We start from the raw sequence: 24,851 nt of genomic DNA, 5'->3' as shown, positions 1-24,851 counted from the left end.
TTAGGTAATTTCCCTATTAACCTGAATCTATAAGGTATGCAGTATATAATGAAGCCCTACTTTCTTGATTTCAAATGAATGAATACAAAGGTCGCCCTAGCTGGTTTGGCTCAATGGATAGAGCATCAGCCTTCAGACTGAAGGGTCCTGGGTTGGATTCCAGTCAAGGGCACATGACCAGGTTGGGAGCTCAATCCCCAGTGTGGGGCGTGCAGGAGGCAGCTGATCAATGATTCTCTCTCATCATTGATGTTTCTCTCTCATCATTGATGTTTCTCTCTCTCCCTCTCCTTTCCTCTCTGAAATCAATCATATATAATAAAAGGCTAATATACAAATCGACTGGACAGAATGACCGGTCACTATGACACACACTGACCACCAGGGGGGCAGACACTCAACACAGGAGCTGTCCCTTGGTGGTCAGTGCAGAGCACCGCTCAGCCAGAAGCCAGGCTCACGGCTGGAGAGCGCAGCGGTGGTGGCGGGAACCTCTCCCACCTCCGTGGCAGTGCCAAGGATGTCCGACTGACAGCTTAGGCCTGCATCAGTCAGACATCCCCCAAGGGCTCCTGGACTGCGAGAGGGCACAGGCCAGGCTGAGGGATTCCCCCCCACCCCGCAAGTGCATAAATTTCATGCACTGGGCCTCTAGTAAAAATATTTTTTTTAAAAAAAAGGAAATATACAAACGTCAAGAATCTTCATACCTACAAAAGGTAGTTTTCTACCTAGTAGTGTGAGAGTATTATATACCTAGTAAAATTATAAACTCAGGGACAGAATAGGCCAAGATTGTATAGGCTAGCACTGATTCTCTAGAATGTATTATCAGGTACTCTCTGATGGTGTTTCAGAAATGAATACCAAACTGCATGGTAATAAAAGGCTAGATGTATCAATCTAAATTGTGACTTTAAAAAAGGTATATTAATATATAAAAATGGTTCCATCTAATAACATGTTATAACAGCATATATAACAAATATAATGACATATGTTAAATCTGAACCCTCAGTTCTCTAATATGTATAATCAGAGGATTGAAATAAAGTTCTAAGGCAGCCGTGGGCAAACTACGGCCCGCGGGCCGGATCCAGCCCGTTCAGCTGTTCTATCCGGCCCGCGGAGCCGAAAGAGCGGAGGGTTCTCTTGCTCTCCCCTCCGCTCCTTTACTTTGAATTTATATTAGTTCACACAAACACTCCATCCATGCTTTTGTCCTGGCCCCCCGGTCCAGTTTAAGAACCCATTGTGGCCCTCGAGTCAAAAAGTTTGCCCACCCCTGTTCTAAGGTCATTTTAGATCCAATATTCTGTAAATCTACATGTTATAAATAGTCCATTAAAATGCAGTATTTTATTAATTCATAAAGCTGTATAAGAGTATGGTAAATAGGAACATGGGCCTCTTCCCATGCTCCAATTCCCCCTCCCACCCTGTGGGAATAATAGTGAAAGCCATCTGTAAGCAGACTATGAAACCTTGGAAACTTGGCCAGCAACTCAGTCTAAGAAAGGTCAAAGAGAAACTGCTTCTAGATGTCAGTCTGGATTATAAACAGCTAGTGTTTTGATCTCATACAGCTTACACAGGGGCCTGTCGCCCTCCCCCTGGCATGCCCTGTTTTCCTGTGTTCTATACTCTCCAAAACCTTGTTCTGGAAAAATCTGGGTAGCAGCAAAACTATAGCACTGGCCAGCTGCCCCTGGTGTGGCCCATCCGAAGGCTAGATGGGACTTAGTGAAACAACTTCACTGGTGGCAACCAGTGTGGTGGTAGACTTCACTGGTCGGCCACCACTGGTGCACAGTAAATACTAATTTAACCAACAGTATAATAAATGAAACCATCTTTCTTTGATTAGGAGAGTTTTTCATGATATCAGAGCCATTTTTCTGAATAGCAACAGAATCACAAATTCTTAGAGAGTAGATTACAGTATATTTGAATTTACCATAGATGCCCTAGAAGTTACTTTAAAAAAAAAAAAAAATCTAAAGGGTAAGATTTCCTTCCTTTTTTTTTTTCCCCCCACATGAATGGACCTGGAGAGCATTATGCTAAGCCAGTCAGAGAAAGACACGTACCATATGATTTCACTTTTATGTGGAATCTAATGAACAAAGTGAAACTGCAAGCAAATTAGAGACAGATTCATAGATAGAGAGCAGAATAAGAGCTGTGGGAGGAGGAGGGGTTGTGAGGCTGGGTGGGTGAGGGAGGGAGTGAAAAAAAAAACTTATGGACAAGAACAACAGTGTGGTGACTGTGTACAGGTAGGGGGTGGAGAAAGATATAGGGGGATATATGGTGATGGACAGATACTTGACTTGGGGTGATGAACACATATTACAGTCTACAGATAATGTGTTGTGGAACTGTGCATCTGAACCTGTTTAATTTTGTTAACCAGTGTCACCCCAAAAAATTCAATAAAAAGGGGGGGAAAAACATCAAGTTCCTAATGTTTGTTTCCTTGCCATGCATCCACTAATCCTAATAAGCAAGTAAATAAAAACTCACTGTAAAATGGATTTTTAACGTGAGATTTTACTTTACAGTTGGAACACAACTTTCCCATTCTTTTCCAAATTAGGCAATGATGCTGCCCATCATCAATCCTAAAAGAGAAGGAAGTTCAGATTCCCTGTAAACCTCCTAGAATCAAAAACAGAGCCCAGAAATATTTCTTTGAAAAGATAACCTTTAAAAAAACCATATGTGCAGGTTAAAAGAAAAAAAAAAGACATTTTAAAAAAATTACTGAACACATAACTGAATGTCTCTGAAAGCAAATTCATTATAACTGCAGCTAATCTGCTCATCTTTATTGTTCATATATTATTTATACTAGAGGCCCGATACATGAATTCGTGCATGGGTAGGGTCCGGCCAGCCCACCCCAATGGGGGATAATCGAGGGCTGGGCCAGGGGGAGGGGCTGCGGGCAGTTGGTCAGCTGGCCCCACCCCCAATCAGGGTAAGGGGAGCCAATAAAGGGCGGGGCCAGCCAGGGGGGTGGGCTGCAAGAGGTTGGGGGGGCCGATTGGGGCCCCAATCAGGCTGGTTGGCCGCTGCAGTGCACATCATAGCAACCAGTCATTCCATCATTCCAGTCGCTTGGCTTTTATATATATACTAGTAGCCCTGCGCATAGATCCATGCGCCAGTAGCTCTCTGCCGCCCTCCTGTAGCTCTCCACCCACTGCTCTGCCCTCCTGAAGCTTCCCCTGCCCCCTTCCCCCCTCACAGCTTGCTGCCCTGCCCCTTCCTGTAGCTTCCGCCACCCTCTTGTAGTTCGCTGCCCCACCCTCCTGCAGATCCGTGATCTGGTCGTCACGCGGTTGGTCGTTACACCTCAAGGCGTAACAAATAATTAGGATATTCCTCTCTTATTATATAGATTATATAGGATAGACTAGAGGCCTGGTGCACGACATTCGTGCACTGGGATGAGGTCCCTCAGCATGACCTGCGCCCTCTCACAGTCTGGGACCTCTCAGAGGATGTCCGACCGATGGCTTAGGCCTGCTCCCTGCCATAGGGGAGCGGGCCTAAGTTGGCAGGCAGATATCCTTAGTGCTGCTGCGGGCGGGAGAGACTCCTGCCACTGCTACTGCACTCACCAGCTGTGAGCCCGGCTTCTGGTTGAGTGTTGCTCCCACAGGGGGAGCGCACTGTCCACCAGGGGGCAGCTCCTGCATTGAGCACCTGCCCCCTGGTGGTCAGTGCATGTCATAGCAACCAGTCGTTCTGCCATTTGGTCAATTTGTGTATTGGCCTTTTATTATATAGGACATGTCAAGCATAATGTAAAGTGTATTATAGAATTCTATTTACTGCATAAAAATATAGGTTGTTACTGCCATTCCACAGATGTGCAGAGACAGATATACACCCTGGCAGCTATAATTCCAGCACTCAAAACACTATACTATACTGCCTCACTGATATCAATGCTTTGTCTACTATGGACAATTAGGACTAAATTATATCCTATATTCATCACTTAATTCAAAATCAAGTTTACCTTAGAATAAATGTCAAACAGCATATTCTACTTCTTCCTCACCAATGTTACCTATTCAGACTTTTATCACTCACTACACATCCATCCCCAATTATCTATATGGCAATTCTATGCAGGCCTGTAAGTTTAAAAAGTACTTGGCATTACTAACTGTAAATATGGCAGGCAGTCAGACAGACATGGGCACAACAAGGATGATGGAGCAGGTACAGAAAGTAACGAGGGCAGAAAGTCCTAGGGGCAAAACTGGGAAAACAAGGACCTTGCCCCCAGGGTAACCTTTCATACCCTAGCACAGTGGTCAGCAAACTCATTAGTCAACAAATATCAAGAATACAACGATTGAAATTTCTTTTGAGAGCCCAATTTTTTAAACTTAAACTTCTCCTAACACCACTTCTTCAAAACAGACTCGCCCAGGCCGTGTTATTTTGTGGAAGAGCCACACTCAAGGGGCCAAAGAGCCGCAGTTTGCCGACCACGGCCCTAGCATAACACTGATCATGAGGTTTGGAGGCCCTGGCCTTTCATGTTGCTGGTCATGCAGTTTGGACCCCCTGACCTTTCCTTCCCTGTCATGTTGCTAATCATATGGTAGAACAAGAGACCAAGAGTGGCCTCATGGAACTCCCATGGGGGCCCTTGTAAAACCACTCCCTTAGCATTAATCCCTAAGGATAACATCTAGGCCTCCATTGTATTACAGCTCCAGGCCCAGAAAAGCAGCAAAACCAGACAAGAAGTGCCATGGCTGACATCAGGACCAGCTCCATTGACTAATGAACCCTTGCCCTGGAGAGCAGGACCCTTGAAAGGACACACCAGGAAAGCTAATGAATATCCTATTGAGATCCTCTCCCTGGGACCCCCCCCCCCCCCACCAAAATCCTCACCCTTAAAAGCCCTTAGGACTGAGGACCCAGTGGCTCTCACTCTCTGAAGCACGCTGGCAGCTATCCTGTCTTCTTCTCTTCCCCGCAAGGTGCATTACCTTTACCCTTCTCTTTCCTAAGGTTCAAGGGCCCCTTCTTTTGCCTCTGTAACATGTTTCCTAAGCCCATTTCTTCTACAGATCACTTCTCCTACCTCTGTGGCTTCCTAAATAAACTTTCTCTTATAGTTTGAGTCTTGGCTCTGAATTCTCTTTTAGCCAGAACTCAAGTACTGAGGTTGCTGAACCAAGGTGTGGTCTGACTCCACCAGTCTAACACCTGGTGTTGTTATTGCCACCAACATAAGCTATTGTTTTAAGCTGGCATCCCTAACTCGTAAACTAGAATGTAGTAGATTTTCATTTCTTATTGGCAGATCTCCAAGGTGGCTGCTAAAATGACACACCCTTAAGATTTTCTTCCCACCAAGGGATGAAAACTAATAGCACTTTCACTCCTTTTCCAAGCAGGGACTTGATGGGCACACTTCTGCACTCTCCTATGACATACATACTCTTGAATTTTAAAGTTCAAGACAAATGAGATAGTTTTTTTTCTACAAAGAGGCTGACAAACCTTACAATGAAAATTACTTTACCAAGTCCATTCTGCACAAAATGATTATCTTTTGCTATTTTACAGATTTTTCCTTAAAGGGGCCATCATTTCTTTTGGTCTTATTTCAAACATGGACATATGTATTAATATAAATAGTTTAATCATCAACTTTGCAAATTATCTGTAAGACCTCTTCCATGCAGCTACCACGACTGACCGAGTAGACTGTGAACCAAAGGTAAGAAACATACTTGTGCAAAAACTTCAGAAGTAGGTTACAAAGGGGTCACCCATTTTATCAATTTAAAAACCCCGTTCCTCAGACTCCAAAGATTCTTTGAAACAATTAGGGGACTCTCTCCCCCCTCAAGAGCTCAACTTTTATCTAATTAACAAATTGAGATTATAATTTTTAAATAAAAAGAAAAAACTTTTTGCTGCTAAAGGTTGCAAACTCCTAAATCTAATTCTTGCCCTAATCTGACACTTAAATATACTATGGTCTAAAGAAGCTGTAATTTAGTTGTAGAATCCTTACTGAATCCTGTTCTCTAATGTTCTTATCCACTAAAATCTGTTCCCTCCTCCATTCCTCAGAAAAATCCCAAAATTCAGTCAACAATCCAAATCTATTCGCTTCTTTCAAATTATTTATTTGCGCTCTCATAATTTTGCTTCAGGTCTTCATCATCTCATAACTCCATGATGAGGTAGCACCTCCACCTCCACAATGAGATTGAGGATCTGGTTATGTTACTACTCACCTAGTGTCCCAAACACCAGCAAAATATTGCTGCTTCTCTTGAAAAGCAACAGCAAAATTACATCCAGAATGCTTTCACAAAAAATTAGCCAAGTTGTCCCAGGAATTATCCAGTTAAGTTATTACATATGTGAGCACTCAAGATTTCCACCAAAAAAACACTTGAGAATAAAGTGTTGCTCTTTTACATTTCATGAAGCTGTTCCTTGTTTAGAATGAGAAAAGCCCTCTCAGTGGGCCAATTTCTACATCAAGAACTCGATCTTTATCAACATAATTCCCTTTAGTGAATTAGTAACAACAGATGTATTCTAGAGGCACCATACGCTTACATAAATCTGTCGCCCTAGCTGGTTTGGCTCAATGGATAGAGCATTGGCCTGCAGACTAAAGGGTTCCAGGTTCGATTCTGGTCAAGGGCACATGCCCAGGTTGCAGGCTCAATCCCCAGTAGGTGGCGTGCAGGAGGCCACCGATCAATGGTTCTTTCTCATTTATGTTTCTATCTCTCTCTCCCCTCTCCCTTCCTCTCTGAAATAAATAAAAATATATTTTTAGAAAAAACGTATCTGTCACTCCAATTACTATATTCAAAATAGAAAGACTACCAATGCCAAGGGAATTATAATCAACACTAATAAAGCACTGTATACATAGAACAAGCTTTGAAAGAATACACAACGAACTACTAACAATGTGTATTCATGGGGAGTAGGATTAATGGGGTAAAAGGAGGAACTTTAATATTTTATTTTAACCACTTGGGTATTATTTGAAACTATTGTGTAAGCAAATCCTTTCATAATTTTTAATTTATTGATTGATTTTAGAGAGAGAGGAAGGCGCAAGACAAAGAGAGGGAGGAGGGAAAGAGGAAAGGAGACATCAATTTGTTGCTACACTTTTTATGCATTCACTGGTTGATTCTTATATGTGCCCTGGCAGGGATTGAACCCACAGCCTTGGCATATAGGGACGATGCTCTAACCAACTGAACTACCTAGCCAAGGCCATAATTTTTTTAAGTCCAGTCATGTTGCCCTTTTATCAGAAACTTAAATGAAGTAATTCCATGTCAAAATTGTGGTTAACCACTATCCAAGGAAGGAAGGTTCATCCTCTCTGTCTGCTAATATTCCCTCCTATAGTTAGTTATATCTATCCTTTGAAAATTCAACCTGATGAAAACTGCATTAAACTGGAGGCAGAGAGGGCTGACAAGTTATGTATCAGGTTACCTCAGGCTCACCTGGTACTACTAGGCCTGTCAAGTTTTTCCAATGGTGTAATTTGAGAGTTTAAGACTTGATACAATTCTAGAGCTCTTTCAATGATAAACAGATAAGTGTTGCAGAATGTAAGGTGACACTCTAAGACACTACTAAAAATACATTCCACTCAAATTCTTTACAACTCCGACTTCTAAAAGCTGTTAAACTATACATACTGCTTACTGAAATACAAATGCCAGCAAGTTCATAATTCTACTGGTATTTTGTGATCAATTTTCACTATAGCTTAATGTTCCTAAAGTAAGAACTACTATTCCACATACTCTAGTGGGTTTTGTTTTAATGCATAGCAAAATTTGGCCTTTCATCCTATAGCTATGAAATCTAATTACACCTAGCACCACGCCCATCCCAGAATTGAATTTTAATGTCTACCTGCCACTAGGCAGCAAATTTTATGCTCTATAAGAGGACATTTCAGAATGTTTCATGTGCACTCCACAGTAAGTGGCAGCCTTGCAGGGAAGCACTGAAATTTACCAGTTCACAATCAATATTCATTATTAGCCACCTGCCTAGAATTCTTTCTGCCTTGATGTCCATGAGGAATTAATTTCCTTTGTAACTAGGCCTTGAAGACCAGCTGATCTGTTTCTAAGAAATATGGACATTATGACCCTGTAGGGATTAAAGGATTTAAAAAGCATGCTAAAAAATTTCTACCTTATAAAGAAAAACATCAAACAGCTACTAGGAAAAGCAAAAATACCCAGAAGTCATAATATGCAAACACTTTTGGCTAAAAAAAAAAGTCAACTGCCCTAACTGGTTTGGCTCAGTGGATAGAGCGTCGGCCTGCGGACTCAAGGGTCCCAGGTTCGATTCCAGCCAAGGGCATGTACCTTGGTTGCAGGCACATCCCCAGTAGGGGGTGTGCAGGAGGCAGCTGATCGATGTTTCTCTCTCATTGATGTTTCTAACTCTCTATCCCTCTCCCTTCCTCTCTGTAAAAAATCAATAAAATATTAAAAAATAATAATAATTAATATAAATAAAAAAAACAGTCAACTAAACTAAACTTTGCATTTTACAAGTATAATAGAATTTGTCACCCCTCTTCCTCAAAAGGATTCAAATAACAGGACAAAAAAAAGAAAGTGTCAAATGTTTACCTAAAAACAACTGAAAATACCAGAAGGGACAAGACCAAGTATATATGGGTAAGAAGAAACTAAAATTAAGATAGGAAAAACAGAGGAGGGAAAAAAAGACTTTATAAAAAATAATGTGTACATATAACTAAAGCACAGAGCTTTGATAAAAGACTCAAATGAATCATATTGTAGAGAAAAACAAAGATGAACAACAAAATTATGAGGATAGGAATAAAGCACATGTTTCTTGTATTGCTTTAACCATTGAGATCATTATCTTAATTACTAAAAAAAAAAGTAAGTTAGAAAAACTTCCTGCTGCTAAAATATGAAAACAAATTGCACAGAAAGATGTATATGCCTCTAAAGTATTTTTTAATAACCAAGAAAATGTGTAACTTTCAAAACAGTCACTGGATAATTGGGAAAAAAATCATACATCAGTTTCCTAGTAAAATTAATGTTGCAGAAATTCTAACTCAAGCAACAACTATAAAAGTATGTCTTTTATGGCACAGTCTATTTTTGAAGATGCAATAAAGTACCATAGTACTAGCAAAATTACCTGCTCCCCGATCATTTCAAAAATAAAAGTCATTGCTATGCAAAGGTTGAGAGCTAACCTGAAAAGACTAAGGCTGATCTACTGAAAGATTGGAATCAGCATGTTTAGGGTTATAAGTATCAGGCTCCAAATGCCTCAAATGATAGGTAGGTTGTATGTTAATCAAAAATGTCTTTTTAATTACTTCCTTGCTTCTGTTAAAAATAAGAAGGGATTAATTCCCCCATATTAGGGATTTCAAATTTCATAACCATCCTATATAGTAAAAGTCTAATATGCTAAGTGTCCAACCGTTCAACCAGTCGCTATAACACGCACTGACTACCAGGGCGCAGACGCTCCAACCGGTAGGTTAGCTTTCTGCTGGGGTCTAGCCAATAGGGACTGGGCAAGACGGGCCAGACTTGCCCTGGAGCCCTCCAGCGGTCCCTCCCCGGCCCCGATTGTGCACCGGTGGGGTCCCTTGGCCTGGCCTGTGCCCTCTCACTATCTGGGACCCCTCAGGAGATGTTGGAGAGCCAGTTTTGGCCCAATCCCTGCAGACCAGGCCAAAGGACCCCACCAGTGCATAAATCCGTGCACCAGGCCTCTAGTCCTATCTAATAAAGAGGTAATATGCAAATTGACCTTCACACCTTCGCACAAAATGGCCACCCCCATATGGTCAAAGATGGCCACCGCAAAATGGCCAGCAGGGGAGGGCAGTTGGGGGCAACCAGGCCTGCAGGGAAGGGTAGCTGGGAGGGACCAGGCCTGCAGGAGAGGGCAGTTGGGGCGACCAGGCCAGCAGGGTAGGGCAGTTAGGTGCGACCGGGACAGCAGGGGAAGGCACTTGGGGGCAATCAGGCTGGCAGAGGAGTGGTTAGGGGGTGATCAGGCTGACAGGCAGAAGCGGTTAGGGGCAATCAGCCAGGCAGGCAGGCGAGCGGTTGGGAGCCAGCAGTCCCCGATTGTGAGAGGGATGTCCAACTGCCAGTTTAGGCCCGATGCCTGGGATCGGGCCTAAACCGGCAGTCGGACATCCCCCACGGGGTCCCAGATTGGAGAGGGTGCAGGCTGGGCTGAGGGACATCCCCCTCCCCCAAGTGCACGAATTTCGTGCACCAGGCCTCTAGTTTCTCTATAAAACACATAGCTAGCTTTCAAACAGATTAAAAAGTAAAGCAACCAGAAACAACCATCAGAAATAATATATGCACCCTTAGATTCATAGCAGTGCAATTTACAATAGCTAAGATTTGGAAATAGCCCCAAGTATCCATCAGCAGATGAGTGGATAAAAAAACTGTGGTATATTTACACAATGGAATACTATGCTGCTATAAAAAAGAAAGAACCTTTACCATTTGCTATAACACGCACTGACTACTGAGGTCCTGGGTGGACCTGGAGAGTATTATGCTAAGTGAAATAAGCTAGTCAGAGAAAGATAAATATCACGTGATCTCACTCATATGTGGAGTCTAATGAACAAAATAAACTGATGATCAGAACAGATCCAGGGACATAGAATCATGGAACAAACTGACAAATTTCCGAGGAAAGGTGTGGGTTGCGGGGGGGGGGGGGGGAGAGCGTTAGGGGGCAGTGATTAACCAGGGAACTTATATGCATAAATGGACACAGACAATAGAGTGGTGAAAGCCTGGGAGGGGCAGGAGCAGGATGGAGGGGGTTAATGGGAAACAAACAAAGGGGACATCTGTAATACTTTCAGCAATAGAGAAAAATAATAATAATGGGTATAATAAGGATGCAGAATTCATTTGAGTGGTATGATTAGTGCTGCCAATAAAACTTTATCTGCAGTGTGCCAAAGATATTTAAGGAAGAATAAACTTATCAAATATGAATGTGTACTTTTCTCATCACTTAATGTGAAATAATAAATGCATTTAATACTGTGATTTTTTAAAATATATTTTATTGATTTTTTACAGAGAGGAAGGGAGAGGGATAGAGAGCCAGAAACATCAATGAGAGAGAAACATCAATGAGAGAGAAACATCAATCAGTTGCCTTCTGCACACCCCCCACTGAGGATGTACCTGCAACCAAGGTACATGCCCTTGACCGGAATCGAACGTGGGACCCCTCAGTCCACAGGCTGACGCTCTATCCACTGAGCCAAACTGGTCAGGGCTCTGTGATTTTTTTTTTTGATTTTTTTTTTTTTAAGTAAACCAAGGTAACTATATTAGTGGCAGAGAGAAAATCTTATCAAGCACATACTTATGGCAGGTATCTACTGGTGATTTATGTACACCATCTCATTATAACCACTACCCTGTGGGGTATGTATTATTCCCAATAAACAGATGAGGAATCTGAGTAAGAGACTTGCCAAAAATAAGGACTCCAATCCAACTTCTCAGGCTTCAATAGTATATTAGATTCATAATATAATCCTTTGGTGAAGAGGATGCAAAATGGGCTCCCTCTGACAGTTTTATTTGACCAGCACAGTATGGAGAAGCACGGGACGTGGTTGGAAAGTCTGTAAGGAGGAATCTCCGAAAGGTTGGAGGCCTCTAGGGGGACTTTGCCGAAGGCGGCAGACCCTGCCTTGACTTTTCCAAACAAGTCTGAGTCCCTGGGTGTTTTACTGGAATCTTTATGTTTAGTCTTTAGACGTCCTTGCTTAAAGGACACTGCAGATGCATGTGTTTTCTCCAGGATACTTACCCTGCTGATAGTATCTAGAAGTTAATTTTAGTTCGAGCTGTTGCTACAATAAAAGCCTAAGGAGGCAGGCGAATGGAGCTGTTTGGTTTCTCAAGCCAAGCAGTCCCTTAAGCCCTCTCTCTAACAGAAACGTGTGTCAGAGTAATTATTCATCCGTCACTCAAGGTCTGCCAATCAGCCCTGGCAGCACAGTATTTTTATTTTATTTTATATATGTTTTTATTGACTTGAGAGGAATGGAGAGGGAGGGAGAGAGAGAAACAACGAGGGACAAACATTGATCAGCTGCCTCCTGCACTACCATGGATGGAGCCTGCATGTGCCCTGACTGGAAACTGACCCAGCAACCTGCTGGTGCATAGGAAGATGCTCAACCAACTGAGCCACACCTGCTGGGCAACCAGCACAGTATTTTTAAAAGTTCAACTTTCAGTGTTTTCAGTCAAAGCATGTATTGTATTCTCCAGTTTAGCAAACGTTATTTGCATAGCTCCTGCAGTAAATCATTTTACAATCCCTGCTTTAAAGCATATTTTAAAAAAAGAATCAAAACAAGTGAATAACTATTCTCCTTGCCTTTCCATTTCTAGAAGAGTTGTAGCTTAGACCAGTGGTTGTCCTGGGAACTAACTAGGTGCAATAATCCTGTATCAGAGGATACTTATAAGTGCAGGGACAAAATGGAGATATTCTTACAGGGGCTGCTCTGCCTTTTATGGAGCATTTTAAAAAGCTGTGTGTCTATTTTTGGTTGACACAATAATTGAGATGGTACTACTGGCCTTTAGTTGGCTTGAACCAGGGATCCTCAATACCCCAAAGTAGGAAAAGTCTTATACCACAAAGAATTGTCCCCTTGCCTGGCCAACATGGTTCAGTTGGTTGGAATGTTGTCCCATACACCCAAAGGGTTGTGGGTTTAATCCTCAGTCGGGGAGCATGAGGGAGACAACTGATCGATGTTTCTCTCACACTGATGTCTGTCTGTCTGTCTTTCTCTCTCTCTCTCTCCCCACCCCCCTTCTCTCTCTCTTTAAAAGAGAGGGGGGGAAAAGAATTGTCCCCTCTTCCTGTACAATTTTGAAATGACATTTAAGATGAAAAACTTGTTCTGAGCCTAGAACCAAAATAAGTTTTAAATACCAGTATACCACAATGTATTATTGCATGTTTTTTTGTTTGTTTGTTTGTTTTTTTAAATATATTTTATTGATTTTTTACAGAGAGGAAGAGAGAGGGATAGAAAGTTAGAAACATCGATGAGAGAGAGACATCGATCAGCTGCCTCCTGCACGCCCCCTACTGGGGATGTGCCCGCAACCCAGGTACATGCCCTTGACCGGAATCGAACCTGGGACCCTTTAGTCCGCAGGCTGACGCTCTATCCACTGAGCCAAAGCAGTTAGGGCTATTGCATGGTTTTAATCATCACTCAGTTTTTCCAGGAATGCAATTACTTTGTAAAGTGAGGAAAGACTGTACTTTGTTTCCTTTGGAACTTTACCAAGAGTTGTTCACCTTTTGAGAAGATCACATCTTGAACAGCAATGTCGCCTATAGTATCTGAATCACTACTACAGCACAACTCTATCAGTCAGTATTTGTAGCTATCACATTCTTGGTTTTTATACATAAGAATATAAACTTCATTGTCTTCCTCTGTAACCATGCCTGAGCATTTACAGACTAAAACTACATATTTTATTATGTTATTTCCCCCTTTATATTACATTTAGGGCATTATATTTTCTTTCTTAATTAACATATAGTGAATTTCACTTCAGGATAGTAATGGGAAATTACAAAAATGTATTACAAAAAGATGACACAAGATAAGATACTTGACTTTCTGTCATGTACTTGGAGTGAGGCAATAGGGGATGAGAAGAACAGGGTGTCCCTATAACTAGATTTAACTTGAGATGAGAGCAGTACTGGGAGGCACACTTCAAAAATTATAGAAATTCAGTATCAACCTTTCCTAGTAGAAGAAGATAATTCAGTGAAAGGCTAGTCTGCTACCAACCATGTGAAATGCACATTTTATGATATAGTCATCATTTGTCAGAAAAACCAACCTTTAAATAATCTGGTCTTTCTCTTTAAGTACTTTATTTTCCTCTTTACTTTCCTATGAACTACCAGAGTTGCAGTTAACTTATTAAAGGTAAACACTTTATAAGTGCCGGGCATATAACTTGAAAATATACATACATGCCACTTTACAATACAGCAGTTTAAGAAGCACTTTCCCACCCAGCCAGGTGAGCATCGACCCAGGAATCAGGAGGTCACCGGTTCGATTCCCGGTCAGGGCATATGCCCAGGTTGCGGGCTCGATCCCCAGTGGAGGGCATGCAGGAGGCAGCCAATCGATGATTCTCTCTCATCACTGATGTTGCTATCTCTCTCTCCCTCTCCCTTCCTCTCTGAAATCAATAAAAATATATTTTTTAAAAAAAAGAAGCACTTTCCCATACATTATCATTTAATCTCATGAAAACCCTATGGATTAAGGGTTATACTAATTTTAAAAATAGAAACCAAAGGAATTAAAATGGAAATAGAATTTTCCAGTGCTCTTTCCACTCAACTACATTTCCCATAAAATGACCCTTTTAACATAATTTTTATTTACATTTTACATTTACAATGGTGACAGAGTATATCAATTTTTTTTTAAATGTCTTTATTGATTTCAGAGAGGAAGGGAGAAGGAGAGATAGAAACATCAATGATGAGAGAGAATCATTGATTAGTTGCCTCCTGCACGCCCCCTACTGGGGACCGAGCCTGCAACCCAGGCATGTGCCCTTGGCCAGAATCGAACCTGGGACCCTTCAGTCCGCAGGCCGATGCTCTATCCACTGAGCCAAGCCGGCTAGGGCCAGAGTATATCAATTTACTTATCCTGTTATATTGTCTCCAACAGAGTTTATTTATTTATTTTTAAATATATTTTATTGATTTTTTACAGAGAGGAAGGGAGAGGGATACAGAGTTAGAAACATCGATCAGCTGCCTCCTGCACACTCCCCACTGGGTATGTGCCCGCAACCAAGGTACATGCCCTTGACTGGAATCGAACCTGGAACCCTTGAGTCTGCAGACCAATGCTCTATCCACTGAGCCAAACCAGTTAGGGCTCCAACAGAGTTTAGACATCAAATTTAAACTACACTAATATTCCAATTTCATAAAAACGGAATTATTTTAATACTTCTTAAAAATGCCTTATATATATTTCAAATAAATATGTATAAGTATAGTTTTGATTACGTTTTATGTTACTTAATGTTATTACTGGTGGAAGTGGGGTGTCTACCAGTGGAAGTGAGGGATCCTTTTCCCACTGGGTGTTGGATTCTTACAATATCTTGAGAAAAATTTTTCTAAGATTTGCACGGGAGAATGAGTAATTTTTATTTGCATAGAATCACATCCCTGCATTCCTAAAGTTCCATTTTCCTTAACCAGTACTGGAAGAAGTGCAACTGGGGATTCAGAAGAGCTAAATAAAGGCAAAGCCAGTGTCCAAAGTTTCCTTTCCATGGTGAAGTTGGGTCCCACACAGCATCAGGCTAGTTCCAGTCCATCAGTCCACTGTATGGGCGGATGCAGGAGCATAGGAGTCAAGCACAAGCAAGAGAGAGCAAAGAGAGCTTATGTATCTGATCTTCCTTTGCTTGCAGTGGCCATGCCTACTTTGGCCAATAAACCTGTTCCCAGGTGTGACTGCAGATGAGTACCTTCCCTAACTCACCCAAACTTTACTGGGCATGTGTCTATCTGGCCTTCACTTAGCTTCTTTCCAGTTAACTAATAACCAACCAGGTTATTCACAACAGTATCAATTATCACTCACTCTGGAACCTATTACATTATTCAATTCTTGTTATTCTTACAGCCATTGCACCATGGTTCATACCTAAAGGACAGAAGGTCTATCTCTTACACTGAATTACCAAAAAGCAGTGATACATCTCTGGTTAAAGGCATTATAATAAAGCTTATGAAACCATGATTTTTCTTAGTATTGAAATTTAACTATAAAGAAATCACATCCCTAGTCTGCAAAGCTAACATCCACTTTCTCTGACTCTCTAAATCAAGTGGACACAATTCAGCAAATGAAATTCTAAACCCACTAGGAGGAAAAGGGCGTGGCCAGTCAAACTACATTCATACCTCTTTTTCCAAGCCAAGAACGCAAATATATTACAAGCCCCCAAGCAAAAATCTGTAAAAGGATAATCCTTGAACCAACAGCCTCAGAAACATCTTTATCATACACCCTCAGGCAACAGCCCTAAATTTTAACATCTTTTTGGTAAGGAGAGAAAAGGGGAAATGCTAAAATTAAAAAAAGAAAAACAGCCTGATGCCCTCTGCTCACATCATTCCTGAAAACGTTAACTTTTAGAGAATAAATGAAAAGCTTAGTCTGGCTCTAACCGGTTTGGCTCAGTGGATAGAGCGTCAGCCTGAGGACTGAAGGGTCCCAGGTTCGATTCCGGTCAAGGGCATGTACCTCGGTTGCAGGCACATCCCCAGTAGGGAGTGTGCAGGAGGCAGCTGAATCGATGTTTCTCTCTCATCGATGTTTCTAACTCTCTAGCCCTCTCCCTTCCTCTCTGTAAAAAAATAAGAAAAAAAAAAAAAAAGCTTAGTCTGCCAAATAAAAAGAACAGAACTGAAAATATATATAAATGCAACGTAGCCACAAAACAGTACTATTCTAAACTATATTTTCTCATACAAAGTTTGCAGTGTAACATAATTTTGCTATATAAACCTACTTTTTAAACGATTTTTAATACATAAAATCTCACCAAATTGCAAAACTCTTTGTCACTTAAGTTCTAAATGGATAGCCAAAATAAACGATAAAAGACAGTCTCCTAGGATTGCCAGATTTAGCAAAAAAAAAATTCTTCATTGTTTTTCTGAAATTCAAATATAACTGGGCGTCCAGCATTTTTTCTGGCAACTCCACACTCTCTGAACTAATTAAATTGTGCCCCCATCTCTACCAAAATATTACAGCACCAGCTCCCACTCATAAAGAATAAACTGAGCTTCCATCAGAATTCTGACTGAAGTCTTAGAGTTAGTCTGGAAGTGTTCTTTTCCAGATGATAAGGCTTTCTTAATAGGTGACATCTACCATAAAAAAGAATAAGCCTAATTTCCAAGAGCCAAAGGTTAAACTTTTACTAGGTTCCATCCAGTCTAGTGAGTCAACTTTCATGAAACTTAGGCTTTTGTGAGTTAAACACAGATTGGAAATAATTCATAGCCTAAGTTTTTGGTAACTAAACAAAAAGAAGTTACTTCTTGCCGAAACTGGTTTGGCTCAGTGGATGGAGCGTCAGCCTGCAGACTGAAGGGTCCCGGGTTCGATTACGGTCAAGGGCATGTACCTTGGTTGCGGGCACATCCCCAGTGGGGGGTGTGCAGGAGGCAGCTGATCGATGTTTCTGGCTCTCTATCCCTCTCCCTTCCTCTCTGTAAAATATCAATAAAATTATTTTTTTTTTTAAAAAAGAAGTTACTTCTGAAGGATATAATAAACAGAATCCTGTTTTAAATATTGTTAGGATGGGGGGGAAAGGCCTTTCTTTTTCTTTGCTATAGCATTCCACAATTTATGAGAAGCACCTAATAATTAAATCCAAAGACTGTTGGCTCCTCTGGTTCAAACAGCCCCTATGTTCAAACTGAGGGACAAGATCAACTATTCTCAAGGCTAAATTCTTGCATACATACCTCTCCTCCCTGCTAATTTTACAACTCAGGGATAATTAGTAAAAGTTCCCTTTCCCCTTCCCCTTCAAACAAGCCTCTTTTGAACTCTTCATAACTTTTGCTGAGAGAATATTTTAGTCTTTGGGGAAAAACTGATGAGACACCTCCCTAGGATATCTGCCAGGATTGTCTCCTGAAGAACTAACAAAGACAACACCCCTGATGTCTGCTCAATTTCACCTAGCAACAGCAGCAGCTTAAAAAACCCCCTCCCTTCCTTGTCCAAAGATTTAAATGTGGGAGCTTTTGTTCTTTGCCTTTTTATTGATTAGCAATGCACTGGCCCTTTCCCTTTTGGGAAAGTAAAATAAACTCTCCCTGCATCCATCTCTTCTTGTAGTTGTGAATTCTTTCACAGCCTGTGTCACGGGCCAAAAACCCTAGCAAGTACTACAAGACAGAATTGAAATTCATTTTAATGAATTGCAAAGTTAATCCACCATTTTTCTGGAATTCATAATCAAAGAACTATAAAGTTAAACACAAACTAATAATTGAACCCATCAAAAATTCTGGAAAGTCCATTTTATTCCATATTCATTTCCATAATGCTTTTCTTTCCTATTGAGCTCCTAAAACAAGTGCAGTATGTCCCCCTTACCCAGGTTTCACTTTCTGTGATTTCAGTTACCCATGGTCAACAGTGGTCTGAAAATGTTTGAAGTATGGTAGCAACCATACTTGGGTAAAAATTGCTCTTTAATATTTTAACCTTGCTGTTTTGGGTTCTGTACTCATTTAAAAGCTATTTTGATTTTCTGAACTTATGTATGATTGAATACTCCATTGATGGTGGTTTGAACATCCCATTGATTGTGATCTCACTGGTTACTGAAGCACATTCTTCTGGGAATCAGAAGAGCACAAATTATCCTAAATTGTTTCAGTAGCTACAGATAGTGCATTCCTGTTGACTCAGTGGTCCCGGAATCTGGACAGTGCAATTATTCTAAATTGTCCAGGTTGTCCCAGATAATGCGTTTCTGTTGATTCAGTGATTTGTAAATACTTTAGATAACTAAGTTGCTCATAATCTGCTTCTGTAAAAATGTTTTTCACGAAACAGGTTCCTCATTCCAGACCCAAAGATGTAATTGATACTTTTGTGATATTCTGCATATAAGCCAGAAGTGGCAAGCTGTTCGGGGCTGCGAGGTCTGGAGCGCTTTTGCTCCCTCGTATGCCGCCGGCTTTTAATAAATGACTCCATAATTCGACTTTTTGAGGCGTCCTTTGTAAGATGGGGGTTACGCTACAAAATGTTAAAATGGAAAATTTCAGAAATAAATAATTCATAAACTTTAAACTTGCATGCTCTTCTGAGCATTGTAATGAAATTTACCACCATCCTGCCAGATTTCACTCAGGGTGTGAATCATCCCTTAGTCCAGGATAACCACATTGTATATGTAACCCATCAGTTACTCAGTAGTCATCTAGGTTATCAGGTGGACTGTCCGGATATGTTCAAGAAACCTTTGTTTTCTTAATAATGGCCCCAAAGCACAAGAGCAGTAATGCTGGCAATTTGAATCTGCCAAAGAGAAGTCTTAAAGTGTTCCCTTTAAGTGAAAGTTCATTCTCAATTTAAAAAGAAAAAAAAATGCCGAGGTTTGTAAGATCTACAGTTAAGAATGAATCTTCTTCCCTAGCCATGTGGTTCAGTGGTTGGAGCGTCAGCCCATGTGAAGGGTCACGGGTTTGATTCCCGGTCAAGGGCACCCACCTGGGTTGCAGGTTTGATCCCCAGACCTGGTCAGGGCACATGTAGGAGGCAACCAATCAATATGTCTCTCTCTCGGGTGGGATGAGGGCATGCGACAGGGGGTAGAGGAGGCTGGGGGAAGTTCAATGTGGGGAAAAAGGAGATATATGTACTAATATATGTAATACTTTAAACAATAAAAAAGAAAAAAAATGTCTCTCTCTCCCCCCCTCTACCCCTCTCTTTCACTCTACAAGTCAATGGGGGAAAAATATCCTCTGTTGAGAATTAACATCAACAACAAAAAGAATGAATCTTCTACCCATTAAATTGCCTAACTTATAAGTTAAACTTTATTATAGGTATGTATGTTTAGGAAAAAAACAGTACAGTACTGACGGGTTGCATATACTGTACTATATATATATATATATATATATATATATATATATATATATGAGATCTTCCCTTTTGTTTTATGAAGTCCCTCTCAACCAGCTCTTTGTCCTACTTATAATGACTCTGAGTACAAATAACTCTATTCTTCTGCTAGTTTCATAAAAATCATCTTCTTGATACTAAAGTTATGCTTTTCTTCCCTGTGCTCTAGGCCATTGCTCTTTGATACATCTCATCCATCTTTGGAGACTGCCTAATTCCCTTACTTCATTTATATTGCTACCTTGAAGGTATTAATAGATAATGACATTCCCCACCCCACCCCCAGTGTTCCCTTTTCCTAATTTTAGTCGCTCAGGCTTTTCTCCTAAGTCGTATGCTACCATCTATGTAGAATGATCTGCAACTTTCCCTAAATGTGGTTGAAAAATGTTATTTGGAGTTCAATCCTACTGTGAAAAGTTACACTGTTAATAATAATTTTGATATGTGATCACTATGTTACTTGTCTAAATGTAATTCAATTACAGTTCACTGTAAGTTACTTGAAATCTCTACAATTGCTCTTTTCCAGGTAGCAGTTTCCTGGTTTGCATTAAGGCCATTTATTTCATCTTCCTTGATTAATCAATGACTTGAGATTCAGCATTAACAAGTATAATTTCAATGCTGGAGCTGTTATGCTATTTTTTCCAGTTGCTCCCCAATGGTTTCCAACCTGCTAAACTTGTATAATCAAAAACTCCTATTTAAACTTAACATATTCCTTCAATCAAAAAATCTTAAGTTAAATATAGCACTTTCCTTCAATCTATGAATTGAGAAGTATTTCACAGTTGCCAACTCAAGACATCTTTGTTGCCTTTTTTTCCTCCAAGAAACAATGTCTAAAAATGAGAAAATAATCTCTAGAACTTAAAGAAGAAAGGCAAATGGTTCTTCAGTGATGGTTCTCCTCGGCCAGTGTTCAAGTCATTCTGTACTCATCAGAAATTGTGCCTCAGACAACAGCATCAAAGTAAATATTCAGCTCAGAACAAATAGTAGCCCTCGCAGCCCCCATACTCAACCAATAATTCAAGACAGGGGCTAGGGAATAAAGAACATAAGCTCTAATGTAAAAGAAAGGACAACTAAACTTACTGGAAAACTTGTGCTTTGATTATGATATTCAAATACTGTAGGTTCCCTTTTTCCCCAAATTCAAATAGGGTAAAAAATATCAATATTATGTAACTAATGGCTAATGTACTAATTCAATAATACTTTACTAAAATGTATTTTCTTTATTAAAATGACTAGTAACAGTACATATTGATTTACTGATAAATGCCTCATGAAAATCTTTACTGGGTTTACAAAAATCTTCAAATTGTTCCAGACTATATGAGGTATCTATATATATAAAAGCCTAATATGCAAAGTGTCCCCTCGAGAGTTTGACCAACCAGGAGTTCAATCTCTCACTATGACATGCGCTGACCACCAGGTGGCGGCACAGAACAAAGCAAGGCCCCAGCAGGCAGCAGGGAAGGGAGGCTCCAGCTGGCAGCCAGCAGCTGCTAGGGACCTTACCCATACACGAATTTCATGCACTGGGCCTCTAGTGAAAATACAAAACAAAAAACAAAACTACTCAATACTTGAAAATTCTATTTTTCAAAAATGTCTCATGACCAATTAATGAATTATGAAATTAATTTAGAAGGTCACAACAATTTTTAAATACACTACTAAAAAAAGAAAGGTACTGTTTCACAAAGTATTATGTATTCTGCACATATTTAGTCATAAAATCTATTTCTCTGGCCCATAAACAAAAGTTTGAAAGCCTTTTTCTAAACAGCTTTTAGATTTTTAAAGTCATTTCACCATGATTACATATGAATACACCGCAGTATCTAGAAAATGTTACAGTTTGTAATGTTAACATTTTGGGTTATTTTTACATTAATAAACAGCAAGGATGTGGCTGATAACTGTTGAAACTAGGTAATGATTACATGGGAGTTTATTACATTACTAGAGGCCTGGTGCACAAAATTCGTACACAGGTAGGGTCCCTAGGCCTGGCCGGTGATCAGGGCCTATCAGGGCCTTCCTGCTGCCGGCCAGGGCCTTCCTTCATTCTGCACAGCCCCCTGGTGGTTAGTGCACATCATAGAAACTGATAGAACTCCCGGTCTCCCAATCGAACTCTTGTGGGAACATCTTGCATATTAGCTATATATATTCTACTGTTTAGATGAAATTATAACAAAAATGTAAAAATAAAGAGGAGGGGCAATTAAATGGACCTACCTAACAGATATAGATAAGGATCATGGGTAAATATATAATTTGAGACTTCTACACACTGTTTATAAGGAATATTAATCTAGGAACTTCCTCAGATTTAATTAAGGTTAACACTTTGGTTGCCTTATTCAACTACAATGAAGAGGTTTAGAGGTCTTTTAAAAATACAAAAGGGAAAGGAGAAACTAAATCATAAATAGAAAACATCCTCAAAAGATACATAAAAATACAATTAATTAAGTGTTCTGCACTGTCTCTTTATTGCCTCTTCAATAGTCAACTACTTTTCAATCAACAGAGAGAACACAAAATATCTATCTACCTAGCAGTGATTTTCATTTCTTAATTGTTTAATTCACACTATGAGATCTCCGTAACAGACACCATTCTGCCTTCCTTGAAACAAGAACTGCAACTATTGTCTGAAGTAGGTTTATAGGAAGTTGGATTTCAAAACATGAAAGCCTCAAAGTCAATTTTCCTTATTTCTGAAAAACGAGTTTCTACCAACTTATTAAAACAGCAAGTATTCTCTAAGCCCTGTTCCCATTAGAAGCAGTAACTAAGCTGTAAAGCCAATAAATAGAGTTGTGTAATTTTAGAATTGGAAGAGAATTTAGACATCATCTAGTCCAGTGGTTTTCAAATACGTTCAGGAAGAAAAGAGAATCAATAGCACAATAATTTATATATGCAAGCACACTCTTACCTGTTTTTTAGCATATGGAACATTTTGCTTTGTTATTCTATCAGAATAGGACTTGACATTTTGCATTGTATTTTATATTTAATCATTTTAAGAAAGTGAGAAATACATTTGGATATGACTAAAGCTATTGGTATAATTTAGAACGTAATGTTTTCTAATAATAGAACCTTACATAATATATAGAACACTAACACTTTTCAGATTTCACATCAACTCATTTACAATTCATAGTCAATTTGAAGCAATACTTGAGTGTAACAATAATATAAATCAAGATAAACAAAGTGAAGGGAAGCATATCTAAATTGATATACTTCTGGAAAATACTATAAAGCATACCATAAGAATTAAGATTTAGTAAAAAGGCTAGTTCATAATTTTTTTCAGAAATGTAAGGAATATTAATCTAGGAACTTTCCCAGATTTAATTAAGGTTAACACTCTGGTTGCCTTGTTCAACTACAATGAAGAGATTTAGAGGTCTTTTAAAAATACAAAAAGGAAAGGAGAAACTAAGTTCATAAACAGAAAACAAACCTCCTCAAAAAACACATAAAGATACAATTAAATATTAATTACTACCACTCTGTACTTTTTTTTGTGTGTGTGGACATTTTAATTAACTTCCCTCCATGAAGCTTCAAGCTACCAGAACACAGGCCCCACCAACACCCTTAATCTTCTCCTCAGCTCTTCTGCTGAAGAACTTGGCCTTCACAATGACAGGCTGCTTTGGGAGCTTTCCCTTCCCCAGAACTTTGTAGTAGCCCAATCACACCACATGATAGAAGCAGCTCCAGTCTTGCTTTTGGCAGCATTTACCGGTGTCTGCTCACTGACCAGGGTCCATAGTCTACCAAGGTTGACAGTTGGGCAGAAGTTCTGGTTCCTCTTTAAGTGGTAATGCCTCATACCAACTTTCCCAAAATAACCTGGGTGATATTTGTCAACGTTGGTCCTGTGATGATGATGCAAGCCACCAGTATTACCTCGGCCCCCCGGGTGCTTCCTGTTCTTGCCGATGTGGCCGTGGGATGTGGCCGTGGCCCCAAAGTTTCCAGGTCTTCCTCAGTCTGGATGGCATGTCGGTGGCCAAGAGGCAAGAGTCATTCAGTACTTTTTAATACAAGAAACTTAACACACAATGTTTCCATCAAAGCTGACCAGTCTCCTTTAATAGATAAGACTGAGGTGTTTTGTTCTCTTTGTTTTTATTTTAATTTGAAACACTACAAAAATCAGAAACAAAACAAAAAAATGAGTGGTGCCTGAAGAACATTAACTATGTCTGCCACTAACTTACTGTATGCAAATAAATGTAGAAACTTAGGAAATTCTTTGAATCTTCAATAAACCCCATTTCCACACAAACAGAACAATTATAAGTTTTGAATGATTAGATAAAAATAATCTCAACTTAACTAGGTTGGATTAATAAATGTATATTTTGTATATATACAGAAGCAAACAAAAAAGAAAGTTAAGCCTACTTTCCATTTTAGATAATAGTAAGTTGAAGTTACGTACAAATTTTGGCTCCCTCTCCTAAATTGAATAAACTCTTGAAAAACAGAAATTTTATTTATAAATTCATTCAATTTTTTAAATTTAGACATCAATATCACTAGATTAATCTTTTTACATAGGATCACCAGAGTATTTCACTTCATATTCAGCAATAAGTTTATACCTATAAAATGCAACACTTTATAATCAACCAATCAACTGCAGAGGTCTCCTGCCTTCCCAAAGCTAATCCTTACCAACTAAAATTGGGAATTCTGGGGAAAAAGTAATTCCACAAAACCTCACAAATTTTATAAAGCATTCATCTAAGGTGGTTAAAATTAAACTCCATATCATCAATGGCATTTTTAAAAATTCATATAAAATGTTTTGTTTAAAAAGACACACTGAAAGCCAAGCCAACTGTTCACATGACATGATTTGCACTATTATTTTAATTCTGATGTGTGAATTTACTTTAGAGGTCCATCGTCTCCTTAGTCT

General features: G+C 39.8%; 1 protein-coding gene and 1 pseudogene across 4 annotated transcripts in view; both read right to left on the bottom strand.

Moving 5' to 3' along the window:
- The window catches only part of LOC308242673 (neuroplastin), an 82,290-nt gene that overhangs the window by 48,840 nt on the left and 8,599 nt on the right, over nt 1–24,851 (bottom strand). The window lies entirely within an intron of this gene.
- On the bottom strand, nt 23,482–24,042 carry LOC308242836 (large ribosomal subunit protein uL15-like; annotated as a pseudogene). The gene has a single exon. The product of its transcript is annotated as a large ribosomal subunit protein uL15-like (transcript).

The sequence above is a fragment of the Plecotus auritus genome, assembly GCF_963455305.1.
Source record: "Plecotus auritus genome assembly, chromosome: 1".
NCBI classification, from domain to species: Eukaryota; Metazoa; Chordata; class Mammalia; order Chiroptera; family Vespertilionidae; genus Plecotus; species Plecotus auritus.
The sequence above is the reverse complement of the archived record's forward strand: the minus strand, read 5'-3'. Positions and strand labels throughout refer to the sequence as shown.